Source organism: Pelodiscus sinensis, chromosome Z (assembly GCF_052426305.1).
Source record: "Pelodiscus sinensis isolate ZL-2025 chromosome Z, ASM5242630v1, whole genome shotgun sequence".
NCBI classification, from domain to species: Eukaryota; Metazoa; Chordata; order Testudines; family Trionychidae; genus Pelodiscus; species Pelodiscus sinensis.
Window position 1 is genome coordinate 12561692 of NC_143085.1, and position 25228 is coordinate 12586919.

General features: G+C 58.7%; 2 long non-coding RNA genes across 2 annotated transcripts; both read right to left on the reverse strand.

Moving 5' to 3' along the window:
• Positions 1 to 19849: 19849 nt before the first annotated feature.
• LOC149520673 (uncharacterized) lies at positions 19850 to 21276 on the reverse strand. Its single transcript, XR_016348390.1, has 3 exons — positions 20894 to 21276; positions 20626 to 20730; positions 19850 to 20237 (listed from the first exon to the last, which is right to left on the reverse strand). It is a non-coding gene; the product is annotated as an uncharacterized LOC149520673 (long non-coding RNA).
• A 1102-nt stretch (positions 21277 to 22378) lies between these two features.
• Positions 22379 to 23646, reverse strand: LOC149520674 (uncharacterized). The gene is made up of 3 exons (XR_016348332.1): positions 23218 to 23646; positions 22823 to 22926; positions 22379 to 22511 (listed from the first exon to the last, which is right to left on the reverse strand). It is a non-coding gene; the product is annotated as an uncharacterized LOC149520674 (long non-coding RNA).
• Between the last annotated feature and the right edge of the window lie 1582 nt (positions 23647 to 25228).

A 25228-nucleotide genomic window follows, 5' to 3' on the forward strand; every position in this document is an offset into this window, starting at 1 on the left:
CCTTTTCTCAGCCTGAGATGTGGGTTCCTCTGTGAGGTCACCACCTCCCCACCTGCCCTTTGCCTGATCTGCTGAGGGCTGCCCAAAGCCCCTGTGAGGTCACTGCCCCCCCCACCTCACCCTGCCAGGCAAATGTCCTGCCTCTGGCCACCCCTCTGGGAAGTTGGAGCCATTCCTAGGGGTCCCCCCCACTCCCTGACTGGGCATCCTGCAGCCAGCAGCTCCAGTAGCCCCATAGGCTGCTCCCTGCCCTACACTGCAGGCTTCTTGCACAAGAACTGTTTCACACCGGAGTTCTTGCGCAAAAGGTCTCGTGCAAGAGCACCTCCACCCTGCCATGTGCTTTTGCACAAGAGTGTCCATGGCATTGTGAACGCTTTCTTGTGCAAGAAAGCTCTGATGACCATTTTAGCCATAAAAGTGTCTTGCTCAAGAAGCCCCTGGTGCCCGTCCACGCTGCCTTCTTGCACAACAGCTCTTGCACAAAAGGGGCTTATTCCTCGTGGGGAGAGGAATAACTCCTGTGCAAGAAGCCCTCTTTTCCGATGCTTTACTGCAAATTTACTTGCACAAGAATTCACGTGCAGTGTAGACGCGCCACAAGTTTTTGCACAAGAACAGTTGTTCTTGAGCAAAATGCCTGCAGTGCAGACGTGGCCTTGGTGTCACCCAGCACTGGACTTCCTGGCCAGGAGCAAGAGTTAGAGCCTCCCACTCGCCCCGCTGCCTCTCACGGGCTCCCGTCCGGCCCCAGCCCTGGGCTTTGCCCTAGCGCATCCCAGCAAGGCCTCTGGCCTGCACTAGACCCATTGACATGTGGAGAATCCACCACTGCCCTGGGGCGCTTTTGTCTATGGGACTCGGACTCACAGCTGAGCATGGAGCCTGATTTCTCCCAGGACTTGGGCTCTTTCCTGGCCAGGCCCTGGAACTGGTTCCACCTTTGTCTGCCAGGGACCGATACTGTCTCTCCAGGGAGGCCCTGCAGTGCAGGCACCTTCCTTTCCCCCCTCGGGAGCAGTCATTGTTCTGCACCCCACAAAGCAGTGGGGGGCTCCTGGCTGCCCCAGCTCCAATCTCTGAGCTTCTCTCTCAACGGGGGCCAGGCCTGGAGGCTCTAGTCCCCCTGGGTATGTATTTCTACACTACCCTGCTAGTTTGAACTAGCGGGGTAATGTATGCATACCGAACTTGCTAATGAAGCCCGGGATTTGAATTTCCCGGGCTTCATTAGCATAAAGCCGGCGCCGCCATTTTTAAAAGCCGGCTAGTGCGAACCCCGTGCCGCGCGGCTACACGCGGCACGGGCTAGATAGTTCGGACTACGTAGCCATTCCGAACTATCTGTACTCCTCGTTCCACGGCTCGGGGTTCGCACTAGCCGGCTTTTAAAAATGGCGGCGCCGGCTTTATGCTAATGAAGCCCGGGAAATTCAAATCCCGGGCTTCATTAGCAAGTTCGGTATGCATACATTACCCCCCTAGTGCGAACTAGCGGGGTAGTGTAGACATACCCCCTGAGACTCACTGGTGCTGGCTCACCCCCTGTCCTGCTCGTGGCTCCGTTGTCCTCCTCCCCGCAGCCCCCCCCAGCTCTAAATGCTGCTCACATCAGTTCCCCTTCCCCGTGGCCAGGCCCTGCAGGGCTCTGGGGGCTGGTTTGCTGCCCTCAGCCCTGCAGTAGCCTGCTCCCCAGTTTGCAGCCCCTCCCATCATGCGTGGGGTCTCCTGGTACCGGAGGGAGGACGGGGGCAGACCAGGAAGGTTAATTTGATGTTGCAGTGGCAGGAAGCGGAGGGGTGGTGCAGAGGAGCTGTCAGTACATTATCCCAATACGCCATCCCAGTGCAGGCGTCGCACTCAGCTCTACCTGCAGAGGAGTCTCTATCTGCGGTGAGCAGAAAGGGGGTCTAGGACACACACACAAGTAGCCCCAGAACCACGCAGGAGCAGAGTCGTTCTGCGAAAGGGAGAGGTTTATTGGGTCTGTGAGGGCGGCCGTAGGGGGGTGTGGTGTGTGTGCCACTCATCTCCGTCTGGGCAGCGGCACCGGTCGGGCTCAGAACTGGGCACAGGACCCGACCACGGCACCATCGATCTCCAGTGTATCGATCTGCTGGAAGCCGCGGCAGAGCTGAATTGCAGAACGGCTGCCCATTGGCAAAGACCTTGAAATGCTGGTTCCTGCAGCCGATGGAGAGGAACCCACTCCTCCTGGGGGGAGGAGCAGCCAAGAGAGGGACCCACTCAGACCGGTCTGGCAGCGTGACGTAGTGTGAACCAGCGCTGCCTAGGTAGGGTTTTACCTCCCCCCAGTCTGCTTCTGAAACCGAGTTTCCCCCTCTGCCCCATGGGCTAACGACAAGGCACTTTACAAACATTCTCTGTGTCATCGGCATTGTATGAAGAGGGAAACTGAGGCATGGAGCGGCATCTGATTTATATAGCTCAAGCCAGTCCCCACCCCTCTCGGTCTGCAGGAAAAGAAGCCAAGTGCTCTTGTTCCCACTACTCCTCCATTCCCCTGCTTCCACCTGATGTCAAATACACAAAGCTCACTACTTCTTCTTTCCTGCACTTAAGCCAAGCAGATCAGGATGGGGAGGAGACATGAGGGAGCCCCGAGGCTCTTGCTCTTTCTCGCACATACACACACATATATTACTTTAGAAAATGCCAGGTGTGAGCTAGAGGAGAATCTCCATTAACTGTTAGCACTATAGGGCATATGATACATACAGAAAGCATTTACAGTCCATCCAGCAGAGGGCAACAATACACCCCGCACACATGTAGCTCCCCCTCCTTTTCCAAATGTCCCAAGATTTAAACTACTGGAGACTACCCATTAGCTGTTAGTTGTATAGGAACTATGGGTATGTCTACACTACAAAGTTAATTCGAACTAACAGCCGTTAGTTGGAATTAACTTTCATAGGTGCTACACATACAAACCGCTAGTTTGGACTTAATTCGAACTAGGTAAACCTCATTCTACCAGGAGTAACGCCAAATTCGAATTCAGTAGTTGGAATTAAGGGCTGTGTAGCCACTTAATTCGAAGTAGCTGGAGCCCAGCCCTTCCCAGGTTCCCCTGGTGGCTGCTCTGGGCCAAACCAAGAAAACTCCTCTCCTCTCCCCAGCCCTGGGGCCCTTAAAGGGGTAGACTCTGGCCAGACGGCACTTGCCAGAGCCAGCCCTGCCAGCAGTCTCTGCCCCGAACCAGCGGCTGCAGGATGAGCCAGGCAGCCAGTGCCAGCGAGCCGTCCCCCCGCCCAGTCCCCCAGCACCCAGGGGCCAGCCAGGGGCCCTAGATGGCGCGCACCCTCCTGGTCTAGTGTGGAGGTCATGGACCTCATTGAGGTTTGGGGGCAGGCCCCCAGCGTCCATGATCTCTGTACTAGGAGGAGGAACGTGGCCGTCTACGGGCGCATAGCGGCCGCCATGGCCCGAAAGGGACACAGGCCACCCAGGAGCAGGTGCACCTGAAAGTAAAACAGCTGCGGCAGGCGTACGCCAGGGCCACCAGGGGCGGCGCCGCAGCAGGGGCTGCCACCTGCCCCTACTTCCCTGCCCTCGACCGACTCTTGGGGGGCGGGGCGGGGCGGGGCGGTCCGTGCCAGCCCGGGAGGCAGCGAGCCGGGACTGGAGGGCCCTGACCTGGGCACACCGGAGGGGCCACCACAAGGAGTTCCAGCACTGGAGTCGGCAGGGTCATCCAGGAAGACCGTACCGGGGAAGTAGTTCGAATTAAGTAGTTCGGGGGAGGAGGCGGGAGGGAGACCAGGGACCGCGCACGTGGGCCATGCCTCCCACGGATCACACAGACACCTGTGCACGTGCAAGCACATGCCATGCCACGCTCCAGCTGCGTGACACCCAGGGGCCGTGGCCCAATAGGCACATGCATGTCTGAAGAGACCTGACATGCTCCTGACCCTGGGGCGGGACCCAGCAGGATGCTTTCCCTCCACACGTCTCCTCTACATGGAGGCAGGGGACATCTCTCTCCCCCCCCCGCCCTCCCACCGCCCCGGCCACACTATACATGGCACAGGGACATGGGTGCGGTCTTGGGGCAGCTCCCAGTCCCGGGGACAGCCAGACATCCTGACCATGGCCTCTGTACAAGCACAGCGGCTCTGACGGTGCAGGGCATGGTCGCCCTCACGTTGCGGGGTGGGGGGAAGGGGCTGGGCATCATCTTCTGTGTCCCCAGGGAGAAGTGACCACTCTCTTTCTCTACAGCTGCACCAGCTGCTCCTGCAGGGCGCACCACCCCACCCGGGACATGCTCCCGCACCCATGGCCTGCTCCGGTCCGCCACCACAGAACAGGAGTACTGGGACCAGCACCTGGGGTCCTTGCGAGCCCTGCACCACACCGTCAAGGCCTGGATGTGGGAAGACCTGCAGCTCCGCCAGGAGCAGCTGGCTGAGGACCGAGCCAGAAATGCAAATCTGCAGGCCCTGCTGCAGAGCATGGTGCCCTGTGCTGATCCTGCGCCTGCTGCCCCCCCAACAACTGTCCCTCCTCCCACTCCTGCCCCCCTCCCACCTCTTCCTCCTCAACCCCCACACCCTCCTCCTCCTCAATGTCCACACCCCCCACCTCAACCTCTGCACCCTCCACCCCATCCCCCCGGGGACGCCGAGGCCCCCTCCCTTGCCGTGCTGGGAGGCGGCTGGCCCGGCGACACCCCCACCCCGATCCCTGAGTTTCCCCTCCCCCTCTTTCCCCTTGCTTTCCCCTTCCAGCTCCCTCCTCCCAGTTTTCCCCCTCCCCTCTCCCACACTCTCTCCTGCCCTTTCCTGCCTCCTTTCCCCCGTCTCCCCACAGTTTTATTTCCCCTTCCCCAGTTTTATTAAATAAAGAGAGTTTGAATTTTATTTTTTTACATCAGGAAGGGGGGCTAGGGAGGGGTAAGTGGAAGAAGGTGAGGGAGGAATGGGGCATGAGCCCCCGATGGGGAGGACTAGGGTGGCTCTGCGGGCTCCTTGGGGTGGAAGCTCTCCTGCAGGGCCTCCTGGATCCTGACAGTCCCCCGATTGAATTCAAATTAGCTTTTAGGTCTAGATACACTAGTTCAAATTAGCTTAGTTCGAATTAACTAATTCGAATTAACTTAGTTCGAATTAGTGCTGTAGTGTAGACATACCCATTAATGACACACTCTTGCAGTTCTGATGCCATGCAACAGAGGGCAACAGACTGCACCGAAAACGTTGCGTATGAAAAAAAAAGCTTATTGAAGTTTTTCTACAATATTTTACCAACATTTTTAAAGCACAAATCGTTTAATTTAAGTTAAATCTTTGCCCTCAAACACTTCACGTGCAATGATCTTGGGCATTCCACACAATAATTTAGCATTGAAAGGCGATCTTTTCCTGTGCTTTGCGGTGACAATTTGGATTTGGGCATCCAAATCCAAACTGGCAGGAAAATGTCTATTTGAAACTAAACCTCACACAAGCCATTTGTGCTTCTAACTGACCGTTCTGTCTTCTTTCATTTGCAAAAAACTCAAAACAAAGGAAAATGTCAAATAGAAGCCCAGGTGAAATGATACGTCTGGTGCCTCCTGCCACAGCAACCCCCCACCCAGTGAGTGCAGAGGAGGCAATAACTCACTGGCTGCCGGGTTACGACAGGGGCAGGGAATTCCAGAAGAAACTCGCCCAGCAGAAAGGTTTGGCATTCCCCCTTGGAAAGAGCCACTTTCCTGCCCTGAAAAGACATTTCCAGGCTCAGTCATGCTGGGCAAAGGCCAGGAAAGGGGCATGGAGACAAAGCATCTCATTGGACGAGCCCGCCCTCCGTTGTGTCATCATATTTCCTTTGGCATCCGTTGCCATGTGTGACGGACCGGACCGGGCCGTGTCTGGGCACAGCTGAGGACGTCCGCTCAGGGCGAATTACTCAAATTCGGGGCTCCTTACAGCCCCCAGACTGGTGACCTTTCCAAACAGGCCACAAACCAGTCCCACAGAGCGCTTCAGCAGCCTGCCTGAAGCCTCCCGAGCAAAACCTCGTGGAATGAGGAGTAACGGTAGTTCAAACTAGGAAGCCTAGTTCGAACTACCTAGTTCGTGCCCCGTGTAGCCGCGCTGCACGGGGTTCGAACCAGCAGGCTTTTAAAAATGGCGGCGCCCCGCTTATGCAAATGAAGCCCGGGAAATTCAAATCCCGGGCTTCATCTGCAAGTGCGGTATGCCTACATTACCCTCCTAGTTCGAACTAGGAGGGTAGTGTAGACATACCCAGAGAGACATTTCGAAAGACCTTCACAACCCAACCCGGCCATACTGGGGTAATAACACATAACATTTGGACCCCTCCAGGCCAAGTGGTACGAGAAGGTACTCGGCCTCTCCCCCGCCAGATGCGGAAGGTAGTCGAGGAGGAAGTCCAGTCGATGCTGCAACTGGGAGTGATAGAGCGCTCCCAGAGCGAGTGGCGTAGCCCAATCGTCTTGGTGCCGAAGCCAGATGGCAGTGTCCGCTTCTGCATCGATTTCAGACGAGTAAATGAAATTTCAAAATTTGACGCCTACCCCATGCCGCGAACAGACGCACTGTTAGAACGCTTGGGGAGAGCCGACTTTATAACCATCCTAGATCTTACAGAGGGATATTGGCAGATCCCCCTGGACTCCGAATCGAGAGAAAAAACTGCCTTTTCAACTCCCTCGGGATTGTTCCATTTTATAAGGATGCCATTCGGACTCCATGGGGCCCCTGCAACATTTCAGCGAATGATGGACCGCTTGCTATCCCCGCATACGGCGTATGCCGCCGCGTACCTAGATGATGTGGTAATTTACAGCCAAGATTGGGAGGAACATCTCGAGCGGGTAGCGGCCGTAATGCGGACATTGCGGGATGCCGGCCTGACCACCAATCCCACGAAATGTAAACTTGGCTGGCAGGAAACCACCTACCTCGGGTACCAGCTGGGGTGGGGCCTAGTCCGGCCTCTAGTAGGGAAGGTGGAGGCGGTCCAAAACTACCCGGCACCCAACTCCGAGAAGAAAGTAAGACAGTTTTTAGGGTTGGCAGGCTACTATCGCCGTTTTGTGCCACACTTTGCAACTCGAGCCGCGCCTCTCACGGCGCTCCTCAAGAAAGACAGTCCTCAAAGGATCAGGTGGTCGCCGGAATGCGAGACAGCTTTTCAGGACCTAAAAGCCGCTGTGTGCAGCGAGCCAGTTCTGTTCAGCCCCGATTTCTCCTGGCCCTTTATTGTCCAGACGGACGCGTCAGACTGCGGACTGGGGGCAGTACTGTCCCAGGAAATTGAGGGAGAAGAACACCCAGTGCTGTATATCAGCCGAAAACTATTTCCTCGAGAGCGCCGCTACGCCGCAATTGAGAAGGAGGCCCTAGCGATAAAGTGGGCCATCGAGGCGCTGCGGTATTACCTCCTTGGAGACTCTTTTATTCTTTTTACAGACCATGCACCCCTACAATGGCTCCATCAGATGTGGGATACCAACAGTCGCATCATGAGATGGTACCTGTCCCTCCAACCGTATGTATTCACAGTGAAACACCGAGCAGGGAGGGACAATGTCGATGCCCTGTCCCGCAGGGAGGAAGAGCAGAATCCCGGTCCCGGAGATTGGGAGCTGGACTTAAGGGGGGAGGAGTGTAGGGGGGTGGAATGGCCACCCACTGAGCCGGAGGCGGAGGAACCCCTCTGGGAGCCATTTTGGGCCCAGCCTAGCCCCGCCCCCTCACCTGACAGGAAGTCAAAGGGCGGGACTAGGACTATAAGAAGGCTGCCTGGGAGCTCAGTCAGGGCCCAGCCCAAAGTTATAGTGAGGAGGCTGCTGTCAGGCAGCCCCATCATTGGGGAGCTTCACAGATCCCATCGAGCCCTTGTAGGGGATGAGCCAGGGGCAGAGCCAGGATTGTGCACTGGGAGCAGGGTGGGCTCAACCCCCCTTGCAGCAGCAAGCGCCCCGCGATCTGCAGGGTGGGAGGCGAGTCCCAGTCCCCGCGATGGCCATGGTGCGAATCCTGAGCAGCGCCACTCGCCTTCCACAAGCATCTGTGGGGACTGGAAGAACCATTTCACAGCGGCGCAGAGCAAGGCCTTCGACGGGATCTACCGGGACCGCATGGGAGGCCTCCTGGGGGCGTTCCCCTGGGATGCGCCCTGGGATTGAACAGAGGGAATAAAGCATCCAGGAGACCACGAGGAGCCAGGGCTGAGTTGCTGGGAGTGGCTGGCTGCTGTGGTTCACACAGCCTATGGGAGGGAATGGCTCCGGCCTGGTAGGATGGACCAGGCTGAGGAGCGTTGCCTGGCTTGGGCATTTCATGCCAGTGCTACCTGCCATGCCCTTGCCCTCCCTCCCACCAGGTTCCATAATCAGCCTGGCCTCTTATTGCCACAGGGAGCACCTCCAGGGTCAGCCTCCAGCCACTGCAGCTCGCTCCCTCGGCCTGTGACACCTCCCTGAACCTTACCGGCACCGCTCTACAGACTGAGGTGCATGTTCTGGGAGTGAGGTGTTGTGTCATCGTCTGCCCTGGAACTCTGGGTGCCTTAAATGCTCTGCTGCTGGGCTCACAGCCTGACACCCATAGCCTCCGACAAGCCCACAGAGCCCTGTGTGCGCCAGCCTGTGGCTTCCTTCTTCCCTCCAGAGCTGAGTTTCCCCCAGGCAGGCTTTTCGCAGGAGTACGAGGTGCAGGCTTCCTGTCTCCTCCTTGCTGGCAGGGCCCATCCCACTTAGCTCTGACTCCTGCACTCCCCACACCGCCAGCCCCCTGCCCTGAAGGACCCGAGCAAGGCCAAGTAAGTCTTCTAGTAAAATATTACAGCTTAAAAAGAGAAGCAATGTTCTGGTAAGAGAGTGAAGGAGAGAGGTACAGATTGGCCTTTCTCACCCTCGTTGTCTGAAGAAACAGTTCAGCATTCAGTAACTAAAGGGTTCACCATGGAAAGTGGGTGACCAGGAAGTGTTGGCAGGTAGCCAGGAGAACCAATGGGAAGAACGTGTTAAAGTTGACTTGAAAGGGAATCTGCCTGCTGCTTTTCCTTTGGGCATTCAAAGCAAGAACTGGGGGGAAGGGAGATGAATACCCATGCCTAGAAATGGACTAGACTTTGGAAGTACAAACATGTGAGTCGATAGGGAATGTTTATAGTTATACACAATTTTCTTTGTTTTGGTGTTTAGTTAACCCCCCCTTACGCTGTAACTAAAACTGAATCCCAGGGAAGCAATTCTCTGTGTTTTAATCTATTCTTTTCTCAGCTGCTCTATAACACCTAGCAATGAAGTATCCTTTATGAAGAATATCTTTTTGTTTTGTTAATAACACCCTTTTAAAGACTATGATCTGATTCTTGTGTCCTGGAAAGTAATAGGAGGTGGGTGAGTGCATGAGTAAGACTGAGAGGTCAGCTATCAGAGATTATTGGGTTTTCTTCAAGCTTGCTAGTGGTAGCAGAGCTTGGGATACCCCTCTGAAGAAGTTCCCAGGAGCCAGCATCCCACACCGGCAGCTCCTCATAGTTGTGCCATCCTCAGCCCTGGCATCTCCTGTCTGGGATCGGATATCTCTGCTTGGGAAGAGGGAGGACGTGGCTTTGGAGGTCACTGTCACGTTGCTGAATTGGAGGGAAGCAGCCAGATCGCTGCTGCACCCCTAGGTGGGGGTGTTGGCCCCAGAAATTGGTATGGGGGGAGCCATGTGGGATGTTGAATGGGAGATTATTGTTTGTTAATCGTATGTACACTATTTATGTCAGTGTATAATGTCTGTGGGTATGTCTACACTAGAAAGTTAGTTCGAACTAACGGACGTTAGTTCGAACTAACTTTCCTATGCGCTACACTAGCGCTCCGTTAGTTCGAACTTAATTCGAACTAACGGAGCGCTTAGTTCGAACTAGGTAAACCTCATTTTACGAGGACTAACGCCTAGTTCGAACTAGCTAGTTCGAACTAAGGGCTGTGTAGCCCTTTAGTTCGAACTAGTGGGAGGCTAAGGCTTCCCAGGTTTCCCTGGTGGCCACTCTGGCCAACACCAGGGAAACTCTATTGCCCCCCTCCCGGCCCCGGAGCCCTTAAAGGGCCACGGGCTGGCTACTCACTTTGTGCCAGTTGCAAGGCTGCCAGCACCCGTGCCTGCACAGCCTGCACCTGCCACAGGATGAGCCAGCCATCCGAGGGCTCCCAGCCCTCCACTGCTCCCCACGACCAGCCTGGCGGCTCCCGGGAGCCTGCCCGGGGGCGCAAAAGGCGGGCGCCCGCCTGGTCAAGTGCGGAGATCGTGGACCTCATCGAGGTTTGGGGGGAAGCCTCAAATGTCCACGATCTCCGCACTAGCCACCGGAACGCGGCCGTCTATGGACGCATGGCTGCCAGCCTGGCCGCCAGGGGCCACCAGCGCAGCCGGGAGCAGGTGCGCTGCAAGATTAAAGACTTGCGGCAGTCCTACTCCCGGGCCTGCCTGCCAGGGGCTGACCCGGAGGCCTGCCCCCACTTCCATGCCCTGGACCGCATCCTGGGGCCTCATGCCGTCCCTGCCCCCCGGGACGTGATTGACCCCGGGGCAGAGGGACCGCTCCTGGACACCGAGGAGGAGGAAGAGGGCTCTGAGAGCCAGGAGCCTGCCGCCAGCCTTCCCAGGACCCGGGACCCCCGAGGCACGCCACAGAGCCGCTCGCCTGCATCATCAGAGGCCGGGGAGGCATCCACCTGTGAGTACCCTCGTGTTCCCCTTATGTGTACGGGGGGCTGGGGCGAGAGGGAGCCCCGGGACCGTGCGCCTGGGCCTTGCCCACTACGGAGCAGCAGCTGGGGATCCTGCAGGGGCCCTGGCCTTGCAGAGGGGAGCTGGGTTTCACACACCTGGGCCCCTGGGGTAATTGACCGCTGGTCTTCTTGCACCACAGCTGCAGCACCGGGGACTGCAGGGCGCACCACACCGCCTGCAGCAGCCGCCCGCGCCCGGGCAAGCAGGACAGCCAGGAACCAGGAGGACTACCAGAGGCGGCACCTCCGGTTCCTGGACCGACAGCTCCGTCTCCAGGACCACTGGGTCCAGGAGGACCTCAGGCTGCGCCAGAGGAGTCTGGAGGCCCTGGAGGAGCAGGGCCGTGCCCTGCGAGGCCACCTCCAGAGCCTGCTGGACCGCTTTCCATTTCCTCCTCCCCCTGCTCCCCCTCTTGCTCCCCCTCTTGCTCCCCCTGCTCCCCCTCTTGCTCCCCCTCTTGCTCCCCCTGCTCCCCCTCTTGCTCCCCCTCTTGCTCCCCCTGCTCCCCCTGCTCCTCCTGCTCCTCCTGCTTCCGCTCCTGCTTCCGCTCCTGCTTCCTCCACACCCCCTGTCCTCTCTGCCCCCCCCTCCACAACCATTCCCCACCGACGCCCCCGGACCCGCAGTGTGGCGAGACGGGAGAGGCACCCAGACTCCCACCCCTGAGCTTTCCTTTCCCTTCCTCCCTTCCCTCCCCTCCCCTTCCAGCTCCCTCGTCCCAGGTTTCCCCCTCCCTTCTCCCACCTTCATTCCTCCCTCCCCCACCCCAGTTCTGTGAAATAAACAGACGTTTTTGTTGGAAAAACAGGTGTCTTTATTTGACAGTAGGTAGGGAGGGGAAAGGGGAAGGGGGGGGTAGGGTGGAAGAAGGCCCCGGTGAGGCATGCAGGGAGAGGTCAGTCCTCCTCCTCCTCCACCTGGAAGCTCTCCCGCAGGGCTTCCCGGATCCGGATGGCCCCCCGCTGGGCTTCCCGGACGGCGGCGGTGCGGGGCTGACCGTAGTGTCCAGCCATGCGGTCAGCCTCAGCCATCCAGGCTGGCAAGAAAGCCTCCCCCTTCCGCTCACACAAATTGTGGAGCACACAACATGCCGCCACCACGGGAGGGATGTTGTGCTCAGCCAGGTCCAGACGGGTGAGGAGGCATCGAAAGCGGGCTTTCAGTCGCCCGAAGGCCCCCTCCACCACGATGCGGGCCCTGCTCAGCCTGTTATTGAAGGCCTGGCGGGAGGGATTGAGGTGTCCCGTGTAGGGCTTCATGAGCCAGGGCTGCAGTGGGTAGGCGGCATCCCCCACCAGGCAGACGGGCATGTCCACGTCCCCGACCCTGATGTGGCGGTCGGGGAAGAAGGTCCCGTCCTGCAGCCGCTGGCACACGGAGGAGTTCCGGTACACCCGGGCGTCGTGTGCTTTGCCGGACCAGCCCACATTTATGTCCGTCAACTGTCCCCGGTGGTCACACACGGCCTGCAGGATGACGGAGAAGTACCCCTTGCGGTTCACGTACCGGGACGCCTGGTGTTCCGGGGCACGGATGGGGATGTGCGTCCCGTCGATGGCCCCCCCGCAGTTGGGGAAGCCGAGGGCGCCGAATCCCCGGATGACGGCATCCGGGTTGGCGAGGCGGACCACCCTGCGGAGCAGCACCCGGTTGATGGCCTTGACCACCTGCGGAGAGAGACACAGCAAAGCGTCAATCAGTGGGGCGCCCGGGTGGCTGGGAGCGTGCGTGCCCTGGCAGTGCCCCGCGCCCCACTCCCGGAAGCAACCCCCCTGGCGGCGTGTAGTACGGCCGGGACAGCCCGACCCCTCCGGTGCGGGGCGCCTTCGCCTCCTCCCGCCCCCCCCTTTGTCCCTGGGGCGGCCCATCCCCTCCTCGCAGCCCCCCTCCCCCCCGGCTCGGTGGCCGACGAGCGCCGTACCTGCATGAGCACTGCTCCGACAGTGGATCTCCCCACGCCGAACTGGTTCCCGACGGATCGGTAGCTGTCCGGCGTGGAGAGCTTCCAGAGGGCGATGGCCACCCGCTTCTGGAGGGGGATGGCGGGCCTCATGCGAGTGTCCCTTCTTTGCAGGGCAGGGGCGAGCCACTCGCAGAGCTCCAGGAAGGTGTCCCTCCTCATCCTAAAGTTCTGGGTCCACTGTCGGTCGTCCCAGCGCTCCAGGACGATGCGGTCCCACCAGTCGCTGCTGGTGTCCAGACGCCAGATGCGGCGGGGCACGCCGGTGCCGGGGCACCGCCGCGGCTCCTCCACGGCCCCCAGGGCGGCCAGGCGGAGAGGCAGGGGGCTGACGTTCCCCAGGTGGTGCCAGGCAGCCTCGAGCCATTGCTGGCAGGCTTGCAGCAGCAAGTCCAGAACGTGCACCAGAAGGTGCAGGGCGAGCCGTGGCTCCATGTTGCCACCTGCGGCGGCCCCCCCCGAAGGGAAGCACCGACACAGACGGGCACAGAGACCGACGCTTTGCTGTCCCTCGGCGAGGTTGGCAAGCAAGCAGGAAAAGCTGAGAACCGGCTGTCCAGGGGGGGTCCCTTTAAGCACGAGCCTCAGATAGCCTCAGACAGCAGCCACACAAAGCAACTGCTGACCTGATGCCCTGCCAGAACCGGTTTCAGCTGCCCTTAAATGCCCCCCTGCGTCCAATCAGTGTGGACGCGCTAGTTCGAACTAGCAAAACGCTAGTTCGAACTAGTTTTTAGTTCTAGATGCGCTAGTTCGAACTAGCTTAGTTCGAATTAACTAATTCGAACTAAGTTAGTTCGAACTAGCGCTGTAGTGTAGACGTACCCTGTGTGTGTAGGTAGGAATCTGTAATCTGTGTGGAAGCTGAATATTTCTGTGAATGTGGTTAAGCATGGCTATGGACAGGCTGAGTAGCAAAGCCCTGTGGAACAATGGCTCTCAATACGCTATGGACACACCCAAAGAATGGGATTTGTCACCTGAGGGCAGCCAGCAGGAAATATAGAGATTGGCCTCTGACCAGGTGACTTGCTGCAGACTAGAAGAGGCCAGGAAGGAGTATAAAGAGGCCATGTGGTCGATGCCATTTTGGTTCTCAGCTCAGCACTTCATCCCAGAGGCAGCATTGCAGGGATTGAAGAGCCCGGAAGACCTGTGAACCCATCCTGATCGTAGGATGTGAAATAAGAACTTTTAAACCAGCAGCTGCAACACCTCTGCTAGAGCCTGCATCGAGAACTGGGAGATTCGGTGCATGTAACGTACTGTACTTTAATAACCTTACTCTCATGCTTTTCTTTCTTGTGTTAATAAACCTTTAGTTTTAGATTCTAAAGGATTGGCCCAGCGTGATTTGTGGGTAAGGTCCAGAGGGTAAATTGACCAGGGATCTGTGGCTGGTTTCTTGGAACCGGACAGGACTTGTTCGGGGTAGGTGGGATTGGGTGCTAGGACCCCCCACCTGTGTATAGGCCCGGGGCCATCTGGGGCACGGATATTGCTGGGGTGTCGGAGGGGTTTTGCTCGGGAGGCTTCAGGCAGGCTGCTGAAGCGCTCTGTGAGACTGGTTTGTGGCCTGTTTGGAGAGGTCGCCAGTCAGGGGGACTGTAAAGAGCCCCGGATTTGAGCAATTCGCCCTGAGCGGACGCCCTAAGTTGTGCCCAGACACGGCCCGGTCCGTCACAGTGGCATAGTCGGCAGGATCCACAGATCTTGGTCAATTGAGCTTTGGGATCAGGACCCCACGCTGTCTAAATTTGATTTTTGGTGTTGAGAGTTTGGTTGATTAAAGAGCCGCTGCGATGATCCCGGAACTATATGAGAGTCTGAGCAAAAGTGCTCTGAAGGATTTGTGCTTGGGGAGAGGCATTGCCTTTAGGAAAAGGGCCTCTAAACTAGATCTGGTAGTGTTGTTATTAACCAGAGATGTGGATGAAAAGGAGCAGAAGCAAGCCAAGGAGGCTGCTGAAAGAAGGCGGAAGGCAGATGAAGAAATTGCTAAGAGAAAGCAGGAGATGGATCGGGAACTTGAGATGAGAAAAGCAGAACATGCAGAGAGAATGGCAGAGCATGCAAAGAAGATGGCCCTAGCCAAGGAGGAAAATGCTAGACTTGACCTCCAGCTTAAGAGACTAAAAGAACAAGAGAGACTGTATTCTCCTGAAGGTTCAATGTATAACTCTGTGGGTATGCGGTGTGCTTATGATATGGCAGACGTATTTTACCCAGCTGATGTGAAAACCCAACCCCAAAGCATGTGTAAATGCAAACCTTTTGTGTTACCTGTAGCTAACAGGGAGGTTTGGGAAGGGGGTGCATGTGGGTATGAAAAGTTTCCTGGAGCTGGTCAGTCTCCCTGTAACCAAGGGGAAAGTGTCTCTACATGTGAGCCTGGGGGTGAGGGCCCATCTGATGCCTCAGAGGTGAGGCTGGAATCAGAACCAGGGCAGGAAGAGCCCAGAAGTCAGGGAAATGTTTCTCTGGGGCAGTCTGGAGGGGCTGGCAAGAGTGAAGTTTTAGTGGAGGAGCTGGTGGCTGGTGAGGTTTGTGGAATTGAACCTGCACAAGCTGAAAGTGATTTGTGTGAAGAAGCACAGTGTGTGCAAGCTGGCAATTTGGCTGGTGGAAGTAGCAAGGGGGCAGTAAAGGAAGCTGTCCCAGTGGCTAGCTGTATGCCTGAGATTAGCCAGGGGTGTTGGGACAAGGGAGAAGCTGTCTCTGGTTGTCTGTCTGTGTATGGGGAAGAGTTTCTTCCTGTGTCTGAGGAAGGTGCCCCACAGCCTGTGGAGGCTGAGAGCAGTGTTGTTGTCCCAGAGTTGGGTCTGGATATGGCTAAGGCCCAGGAAGGGGGTGGCCCAAGGTTTGTGTCTGCTGGGGAGAGGGATGAGGTGACTCAGGTAGAGTCAGTCAGTGTTTTACCAGAACCCCAGAGACCAGACAGTGGTGACCCTGATATTGTGCCTGATGCTGCTGTGTTGCTGGCAGAGGGGGGAGCTACTCGGTGGGAGCAGGGAGACCCCTTAGCCCGGGCACAAGGAGAGAATGAGGGTGTGTTAACTCTGGTGCCTAATGATGGTGTGGACGTTTACAGCCATCTAGAGAGCTGCACAGGGAGTGAAGATGCCTCTGACCCTGTCTCTTGTGGGTCTGTCTATGTGCCTGAGAGGGGATTATCTGTGAATCCACCTGAGGGGCCAGAGATAACTCAGGGAGTAAGGGAAGTGCAGGAGGAATTGGTTGGGGCTCAGCAGGGCAATGCTACTGCAGAGCCAGGGAAGGGTGAACTGCTGCTTAAGGAAGCTCATAGGGAGGAGAGTCCTGGCAGTGCTTGTAGCAAGCAGTTTGCAGTAACTGAGAGAGGTGACGATGTCTGGCTTGGAGAAGGCATTCAGGAGAAAGCTCTGCCTGTAAAAGGCAGCAGCTTGTTGTGTGAGGCACTTGTTTTGGTACCTGGCAGACCGAACTTGTCTGTTGGCAGTGACTCCACTGACTTGGGTTTAGGGAAACCCAGTGTGGATGGTGGTGGAGAGGTCTCAGAGGGACTGAGGGTTGTTCCAGATGAGGCAGGAACATCCAGAGAACTGGAGCAGGCTGCTAACCCAGTGACTGTGGGGGACCAGCTTGCTGGGAAGTCAGTGTGTGTGGGACAGGATTGTTCCCAGGTGAATGAGGAGAGTGGGAACTTAGTGTCTCAGATTCAGGAGAAGGGCTGGGTAGCTAAGTATGCAGAGCAGAACAGCTGTGTGGTCACTCTCCCTAGGATGCAGGAGATGGCAGTTATGCTCCCATCTCTGGACACTGTGGACACTCATACTCAATCAGGGAGTTTGATATCTGGTTCCATGTGGAACCAGAGGTTGGAGGTGGACAGAGGAGAGACTTGGGAGTCTACAGCTTACTGCTGTTACCCCACTGAGTGGGGGAAGGGGGAGAATTCCAGGGCCATTGTGAGCCGGGGAGTCACACCCAGCCAGCCCTTTGTCTTGGTCAGGCCAGAGGTTTCAGGCCTGGAGCCCAGAGGACAAGGGGGAGGGACGGGACTTGTTTTGGCCAAGAAGATTTGCAGTTTAAACCTGAAGGGCCAAAACTGCAATGGTGTGGGGCCAGAGAAGGGGCCTGACGGAGAATGTCAATATACACCTGATATAGGATTGTTTTTGTTACTGATGTTAATTCTTGTAACCAATGTATTATTGTTGCAGAGAATTGTAACGGTATACAGTGTGCATGAGCTTATGAAAATACCATGTAATCTGTCTGGAGATGTACCAAACGACAGACGGTATGTAAGGGGACATTGTGATGTGGCTATTTCATGGTTAACACTTGTAACTGGTTTTGGAACTTCTTACAGGACAAAAAGGGTTCCAGCCAGAAGGTCCTGTGTAAGAAGGGAAACTGAGGCACACCACCATTTTGACGGGGGAGGCCTGTGATGCCCTCAGTGATGTTACTGGCATCACTTCCTGCATCAATTTTGCGTTGGGGGTGTCACGTTGCTGAATTGGAGGAAAGCAGCCAGATCGCTGCTGCACCCCTAGGTGGGGGTGTTGGCCCCAGAAATTGGTGTGGGGGGAGCCATGTGGGGTATTGAATGGGAGCTTGTTGTTTTCTGATCCTGTGTACACTGTTTATGTGAGTATATAATGTCTGTGTGTGTAGATCTGTAATCTGTGTAGAAACTGAAGATTTCCCTGCATGTGGTTAAGCATTGGGCAGGGCTGAGCCTGTGGAGCCTGTGGACATGCTAATTACCTGTGGAACAATGGTTCTCAATGGGCCAAAGACAAACCCAAAGAATGGGGGCTGTCCTGAGAGCAGCCAGCAGGGAAGACAGAGAGGCTGAGGACCAGGTGACCTGCTACATACTAGAAGAGGCCAGGAAGGAGTATAAAGAGGCCATGTGGTCGATGCCATTTTGTTCTCAGCTCAGCACTTCATCCCAGAGGCAGCACTGCAGGGATTGAAGAGCCCGGAAGACCTGTGAACCCATCCTGATCGCAGGATGTGCAATAAGAACTTTTAAACCAGCAGCTGCAACATCTCTGCTAGAGCCTGCATCGAGTACTGGGAGATTCGGTGCATGTAACGTACTGTACTTTAATAACCTTACTCTCATGCTTTTCTTTCCTGTAATAATAAACCTTTAGCTATAGATTCTAAAGGATTGGCCCAGCGTGATTTGTGGGTAAGGTCCAGAGGGTAAATTGACCAGGGATCTGTGGCTGGTTTCTTGGAACCGGACAGAACTTATTCGGGGTAGGTGGGATTGGGTGCTAGGACCCCCCACCTGTGTATAGGCCCGGGGCCATCTGGGGCACGGATATTGCTGGGGTGTCGGAGGGGTTTTGCTCGGGAGGCTTGAGATAGGCTGCTGAAGCGCTCTGTGAGACTGGTTTGTGGCCTGTGTGGAGAGGTCGCCAGTCGGGGGCTGTAAGGAGCCCCGGATTTGAGCAATTCGCCCTGAGCGGACGCACTCAGCTGTGCCCAGACAAGGCCTGGTCCGTCACAGGGCCACCTCAGTGAGGCTTGTGGGTTTTGGAAGAAGGGTTTTTGTATTTTGCTTTTCTCGTGTGTGGTCCCCAACTGGTTTTTCTGGGGGTCAGTTGCCCTGGAGACAAAAAAGGTTCCTCATCCCTGCCTTTAATAAAGAAAACTTTGAAACCCTTTGTGGTAGACAGAAATTAACATTTTACCTTATTTAAAATGAAGTTTCCTAAAGTTAAAACACCTAATCTGTGTAAACATTCAAATTAAACCAGTCACCCAAGCTCCAGCACTAGCACAATGGCTCCGCGTGATGATGCAATGGACGGTGCGCACCCAGGCTCCTACCCTCAGCTCTCTTCTGCACCCAACCGCCCCGTCCCAGACCCCAAACTCCTCGGTAGAAATGTGGCCCTTGACCACTTGCCAAAATGCCCCCCCCCCCCATTAAAAATTATTGACAAAGCCTGATCCAAATGTTTTTTGAAATGTTCTTTAATCCGAATTTAAATACATTCTATACAATTGGGAGGGTTGGGGGGAGGGGAACGCAGCTGCTGGCTCCTCAGCTCCTTGTGCTCTCACTGGCTGTCTTCCTGCTGCAAGGGAAGCAGAATCCGTCACATTCATCCCTGGGGACTCAGGGGTACTGGGCCCCCCCAGCATTTCCACCCTCCTCCCCCCTGCGCTGAGACTTGTTCTGCTCTCTGCTCACCCCCCGTCAGGCCCGCAGGGTGAGCTTCTGACCCACCCAGCAGGGACGTGGGGTGGGGGCAGCATGAGGAAAGGGGCGGGGGACTCCCTGAGGGGATGGGAAGGAGACCCTGGCCCTGCCCCACTCTCCTGCATCTGCTCCGGCTGCTCACCATGTATCCCAGGAGCTGATGGGCCTGCCCATGCAGGGCGTGGGCCAGGACCAGCCCGGCCTGGCTGGGGCGCCTCAGGGGGGAGCGGGCAGCGAGCAGAGCCTTGTCTAAAAAGCAGTTCTCCTGCTCTGGGGTGAAGAGCTGCCCAAAGACCTGAAATCAAGAGCACGGGAGGTTTCAGCTGACGGCCCAGAGCCCGGCCCCAACTCCTGGGGCTAAAACAGCTTCCCCCTCCTGGGGCTAAAACAAACTCCCTTCCAGACCCTGCACCCAGACGCTCTCCTCACCCTGCACCCTAACCCCTGCCCCAGGTCACACCTTCCTCCTGCCCCCAAGACCCTCCCAGACCTCACCCCCCTCCGCACAACAGAGCAGCCCTAGGCCACTGGCCAACATCTTGGAGCGACCTCCATCAAAAAGTGTTGCCCCCCCCCCGCCCTGCTTCCCCTTCTATGGGAGATCCGGGGCAAGGTGCGGCGCTGCCCCTAGGAAGCGCCGCCCCTTTGAAACGCCGGGACAGCGTCACAAAGGGGCAGCGCCGCCCTGTCCACGGCTCGAATAGTCGAGGGAAAATGCATCGACCATTCGATCAGCGACTCCCCGCTCCCACCCCGCGTCCTACCCGCACGAGGGCCCCAGCCAGCCCCATGCCCGAGCCCTGCCCTGCCCTGGCAGCGCGTCCTTACCTCTCCCACCCGCACGGTGTTGCTATGCGCCAGGACCCATCTCTCCTTATAGTAGTGCCTGCACCACAGGTCCTCTGCCTGGTGGATGTTGAGGCCTGCAAGAGACAAACCAGGGTGATTCTGCTGGCAGGTCTGAGCCCTTCCCCTCCCACGGGTCCCTGCAGGCATCCCTGGGCAAATGGAGGGGCACAGGGGGCAGAAGGGGAACACAGAGGGACGCATCCCCCCTTGGGCCAGTCTGGGGGAAAAGGGCTGGGTCCCCTCCCCCCGCCGCCGGCACCCTCAGGGTGTCCCTGGGGCCCAGGTCCCGGCTGGGTTCCTTACCCCTGTGGTGCAGGAGGAGTCGGTACAGGCTGTGCACCCCCTTCCGGGCCAGCCGGCTGACGTCTTCGGATGGGTCCGAAATAAAAAGGCCCAGCTGGGCCACGTGGTGACCCATCCTCGGCCAGTCGGCGGAGTTCTGCGGGGAGAGAAGAGGGGGGGTCCCTCAGCATCCTGGGGCTGCACGTCCCATGCTAACGGCCGCCGAGGCGGTTCTGAGCTCGGGGACGGACAGAGACACCTCCCGGGGCGGGGCGGGGCGGGGCGGGGCGGGGCCGGCCTTGCGAGGAGACAACCCTGAGCAATGGCCCCGACTGAAGGGTCACTCCGGGGGTGGAACAAGGGGATCCACTGACGGCCACTCCCCAGTCTGGGGCCCAGGTGCCCCCCGGAAAGGCCCAGGGTCGCCCCTCCCCGGGGAAAGGAGAACGCGGCCCATTCCCGGCCCATTCCCAGCTCTGCCTCCCGGGGACGCACCCAGCCCCGCGCCCTGCAGCCCCAGAGCCCCCGGCTCCGAGGTCACTTACCTCAAACCCCGGGAGGGTGGTGGCGACTCCCAGCAGGGCCGTGGTGCTGCCAAGGGCCCTGGCTCGCTCCTGGGGCAGGCGGGACTCCAGCCACGGGCTCAGGTGCTGGGGGGGAAAGAGGCAGGTCAGGACCCGTAGGGAGGCGCCGGTTCTGGGCAGAGCCTGGGGCTCCTTTCAGACTGTGCCCCCCCCCAGCCACTGACACAGCTCCTCTCTCGGCCCCCCGAGGAAGCAGGGACAATGGCCCCGTCCCCCCCACGGGGCTCACCTCCATGATCAGCTGCAGCCTGGCGGTGTCTGGGGACTCGGCGAGGAGGCTTGCCAGTAGGGCCTGGAGGTCGACGGGAAGGGCCCGGATGAACTGCTGCAAGACAAGGGGGAGCCCTGGGTCAGAGGGGGGTTGGGGAATCCAGGCCACCCGCTGGCCCCGGGGTGCAGCCTTGAGCAGGGTCTGAGCCGCCTCGCAGAGCAGGGAGGAGCCCAGGCTGGGCATGGAAGGGACGGGCCCCCAGGGAGAGCAACGGGAAACCTGGAGGGAAGGATCCAAACCTGCAGCTTCTTCTCTCCCTCTGCCCCCACCCCCACTCCTCTCTGGAGCTCCAGCCCAGCCCGGGAGCAGGGCCCGGAGGGACGTACCTGCGTGTGGATGGGCTCCTGCTGCCAGTCCCCAGACACAGTCTGTCCCATGGCCGCCCTCAGCAGGGGGCTCAGGAGCTGGGCCTGTAGGGGAGGCTGCAAGGTGCTGGCAGGAGAGAGGGGCAGAGACTGTTAATTCAGCAGCAGGGCTGTGTCCAGACTCAGGGGTTTTTTCGGGAAAAGTAGCCTTTTTCCGAAAAAACTTCACCTGCGTCTAGACTGCAGTCGCGTTCTTTCGAAATTAAATCGAAAGAACGCGGCTTTTCTTTCCACGGCGGTAAACCTCATTTCACGAGGAAGAACGCCTTCTTTGGAAAGTGCTTCTTTCGAACGAAGGCGTTCTTGAATGTAACTAGGGCTTCTTCGAAAGAGAGCATCCAGACTCACTGGGTGCTCTCTTTCGAAAGAGGCTTGCAGTCTAGACATAGCCCAGGAGACGGAGACTTTCCCACTCCCTGGTCAGGGGATCTGCTCTGGGGGGGAGTCGGCGGGGGGGGGGGGTCGGTACCTGAGGCTGCAGGCGGCGTTGAGGCAGTCGGCCAAGACCAGTGGGGGGGGGAGTCCTCCATGATCTCCTGTGAGACCCAAGGAGACAAAGGGGCTTGTGAGGCTGGGGCCCCCAAGAGACGCTCACACGGCCAGCGCCCCCACCCAGCAGGATCCAACCCCACTGCCTCCCGCTGGCCTGTAGCCCCCCTGCCCGGCACAGGGCCCCTCCCAGCACCCCCCTCCCAAACCGGGACCAGCTCAATCCTTGTCCCCAGGCCGTCTCCTGCCCCTCACTGCCCTGGTGACCAGCCTCTGAACCTCCTCATCCCTGCTCCCCAGGCGCATCCTCAGCAGCCCGCTCTGCTAACCTTCCAGCTCCCCCCCCATGGCCCGGGGAGACCCCTCCCTGTTCCGAATCCCCCTCCCTGTCCAGCACCCCAGACCTGCCCCATTTCTGTGTCCCTCCCTCCTCCAGCATCCCCACCCACCCTCCCCATGTCCACCTCCCCCTCCCCCTCCAGCACTCCTGGCCCCACCCATCCCATTTCCAGCACCCCCACCCGCCGCCATGGCCCAGGCAGACCCCTGTCCACCCCACGTATCCCCTCCCTTCCTCCCGGCCGCCGCCACTCGCTCACCACGATCCTGGCCATCATGGTGTCCTTGCAGCAGCGCGGCGCCAGGGTGTCCTCGCCCCTTTGGAGGGCGGCGAGACAGGCGGGGGGGACGGCCAGGAGGAACCGCTGCAGGGCAGCTGGGCTCTGCACCCCAGAGAGAGTCTGTGAGCCTGGGGCCTGCCTGCCCCCCACGGACAGCTGCAGGGCTCAGGCCTCCCAGGAGTGGAGGTGGGAGCTGCCGGTTGTCCAAGCACCCACACTCCCCCCCCAACTGCTGCCTCAGGCTTGTGGGGGCCCAGCTGGTGCATGACAAAAGACCTCAGCTTGGGGGGCCCAGGTCATGCAGGAGAAGGGGCCCCAGGGGGATCCCCAGGGACAAGCCCCTCCCGGAGGGGGGGACGTGCTGGGAAGGGGCCGGACAATCTCGGGTCCCCCCGTGTGGAGAAGGTTCCTACCGTGTCCCGGGTGTGGAGCTGCTCTTCAATATCATAGATGGCCCCTTCCTCCACCCGGGAGTCCATCCGCTCCTGGCAGAGCTCCGCCGAGGCGCAGGGGGGCTCTGTGCGGGAGGGAAGGGACCAGGGTGACTCCAGCGGCCAGCAGGGGTCTTGCGCCCCCATGTCAGGGACCCAGGGCAGGTTGGGCCCCACACGCCCCTCGCAGGGACCCATCCCCCTTCCACCCTCACATCTGCCAACGCCCTCAGCAGAGCCCCCACCAGGAACAAGAGAGCCAAGCAGCAGCTCCCGCCCCCATCCATTGCCCTGGCTGCGGGGCAGACACTGGGGCTGCCCCTCCCCCCCCGTGTACTGGGTGAGCCCCTGGGCCCAGCGTGTTCACGGCCCCTCACCTGGGTCTGAGCGGCTGCAGGAGGTGGCCCGGCTGCAGCTGGAGGCCCAGGCGCTGCTGCTCACTGAGCTGGACCCACAGCTGCAGGGGCTGGTGCGGAGAGGCTGGGGGCTCCCGGAGACTGGCAGGTCCCCGGGGGCCGGGCAGGGCGATGCCCCCTGGTGGTAATGGGGGCTGGGCTCCTGGGGCAGGTGTTTCTCTCCACAGAGGAGGCCCCAGAGCCACCCTACCCGGCTCGCCCGCTGGGCTGGGTCCCGCCTTCCCAGCCGCCTCTGGAGCCAGGTCCGGAGGGGCCTGGCCGGTGGGCGAGTCGCCCCGAGCTGGTGGGATTCAGCTTCCCCGCCCGCGGGGACGGAGGAGCTGCTTCCCACCGGCCCTGGGGCCATCTTCAGGGCTTTCCGGAACCACAGCCTGATGTGTTTGGCCATGCTGCAAATGAGGGGAGCAAAGGGGAGCTTGGGGCGCAGCCTGCAGAGCGAAATCCAGGGGTTCCAGCACCCCAGAGCGACTGCCCCCAGCCCCCAAATGGCCCCTTGCTTATCGGCTCGGTCTTGCACAGGCACTTCTGGCCCTTGACCGAGGGCTGGGCCTGCCTGGAACCCAGCCGGCCCCGGGCGGGATCCAAACCCCTGGGGGCTCTTACCTTCTGCAAAACGCTGTCCGGATGTGGAACTCACAGAGGACAAAGCAACTGTGAGCAGGAGACGCACCAGAGCTAAAGCAACCGGGGGTCTCCAAAGTCCCCTGGGCCCGCCCCCCCCTTTTCTCAGCCTGAGATGTGGGTTCCTCTGTGAGGTCACCACCTCCCCACCTGCCCTTTGCCTGATCTGCTGAGGGCTGCCCAAAGCCCCTGTGAGGTCACTGCCCCCCCCCACCTCACCCTGCCAGGCAAATGTCCTGCCTCTGGCCACCCCTCTGGGAAGTTGGAGCCATTCCTAGGGGTCCCCCCCACTCCCTGACTGGGCATCCTGCAGCCAGCAGCTCCAGTAGCCCCATAGGCTGCTCCCTGCCCTACACTGCAGGCTTCTTGCACAAGAACTGTTTCACACCGGAGTTCTTGCGCAAAAGGTCTCGTGCAAGAGCACCTCCACCCTGCCATGTGCTTTTGCACAAGAGTGTCCATGGCATTGTGAACGCTTTCTTGTGCAAGAAAGCTCTGATGACCATTTTAGCCATAAAAGTGTCTTGCTCAAGAAGCCCCTGGTGCCCGTCCACGCTGCCTTCTTGCACAACAGCTCTTGCACAAAAGGGGCTTATTCCTCGTGGGGAGAGGAATAACTCCTGTGCAAGAAGCCCTCTTTTCTGATGCTTTACTGCAAATTTACTTGCACAAGAATTCACGTGCAGTGTAGACGCGCCACAAGTTTTTGCACAAGAACAGTTGTTCTTGAGCAAAATGCCTGCAGTGCAGACGTGGCCTTGGTGTCACCCAGCACTGGACTTCCTGGCCAGGAGCAAGAGTTAGAGCCTCCCACTCGCCCCGCTGCCTCTCACGGGCTCCCGTCCGGCCCCAGCCCTGGGCTTTGCCCTAGCGCATCCCAGCAAGGCCTCTGGCCTGCACTAGACCCATTGACATGTGGAGAATCCACCACTGCCCTGGGGCACTTTTGTCTATGGGACTCGGACTCACAGCTGAGCATGGAGCCTGATTTCTCCCAGGACTTGGGCTCTTTCCTGGCCAGGCCCTGGAACTGGTTCCACCTTTGTCTGCCAGGGACCGATACTGTCTCTCCAGGGAGGCCCTGCAGTGCAGGCACCTTCCTTTCCCCCCTCGGGAGCAGTCATTGTTCTGCACCCCACAAAGCAGTGGGGGGCTCCTGGCTGCCCCAGCTCCAATCTCTGAGCTTCTCTCTCAATGGGGGCCAGGCCTGGAGGCTCTAGTTCCCCTGGGTATGTATTTCTACACTACCCCGCTAGTTTGAACTAGCGGGGTAATGTATGCATACCGAACTTGCTAATGAAGCCCGGGATTTGAATTTCCCGGGCTTCATTAGCATAAAGCCGGCGCCGCC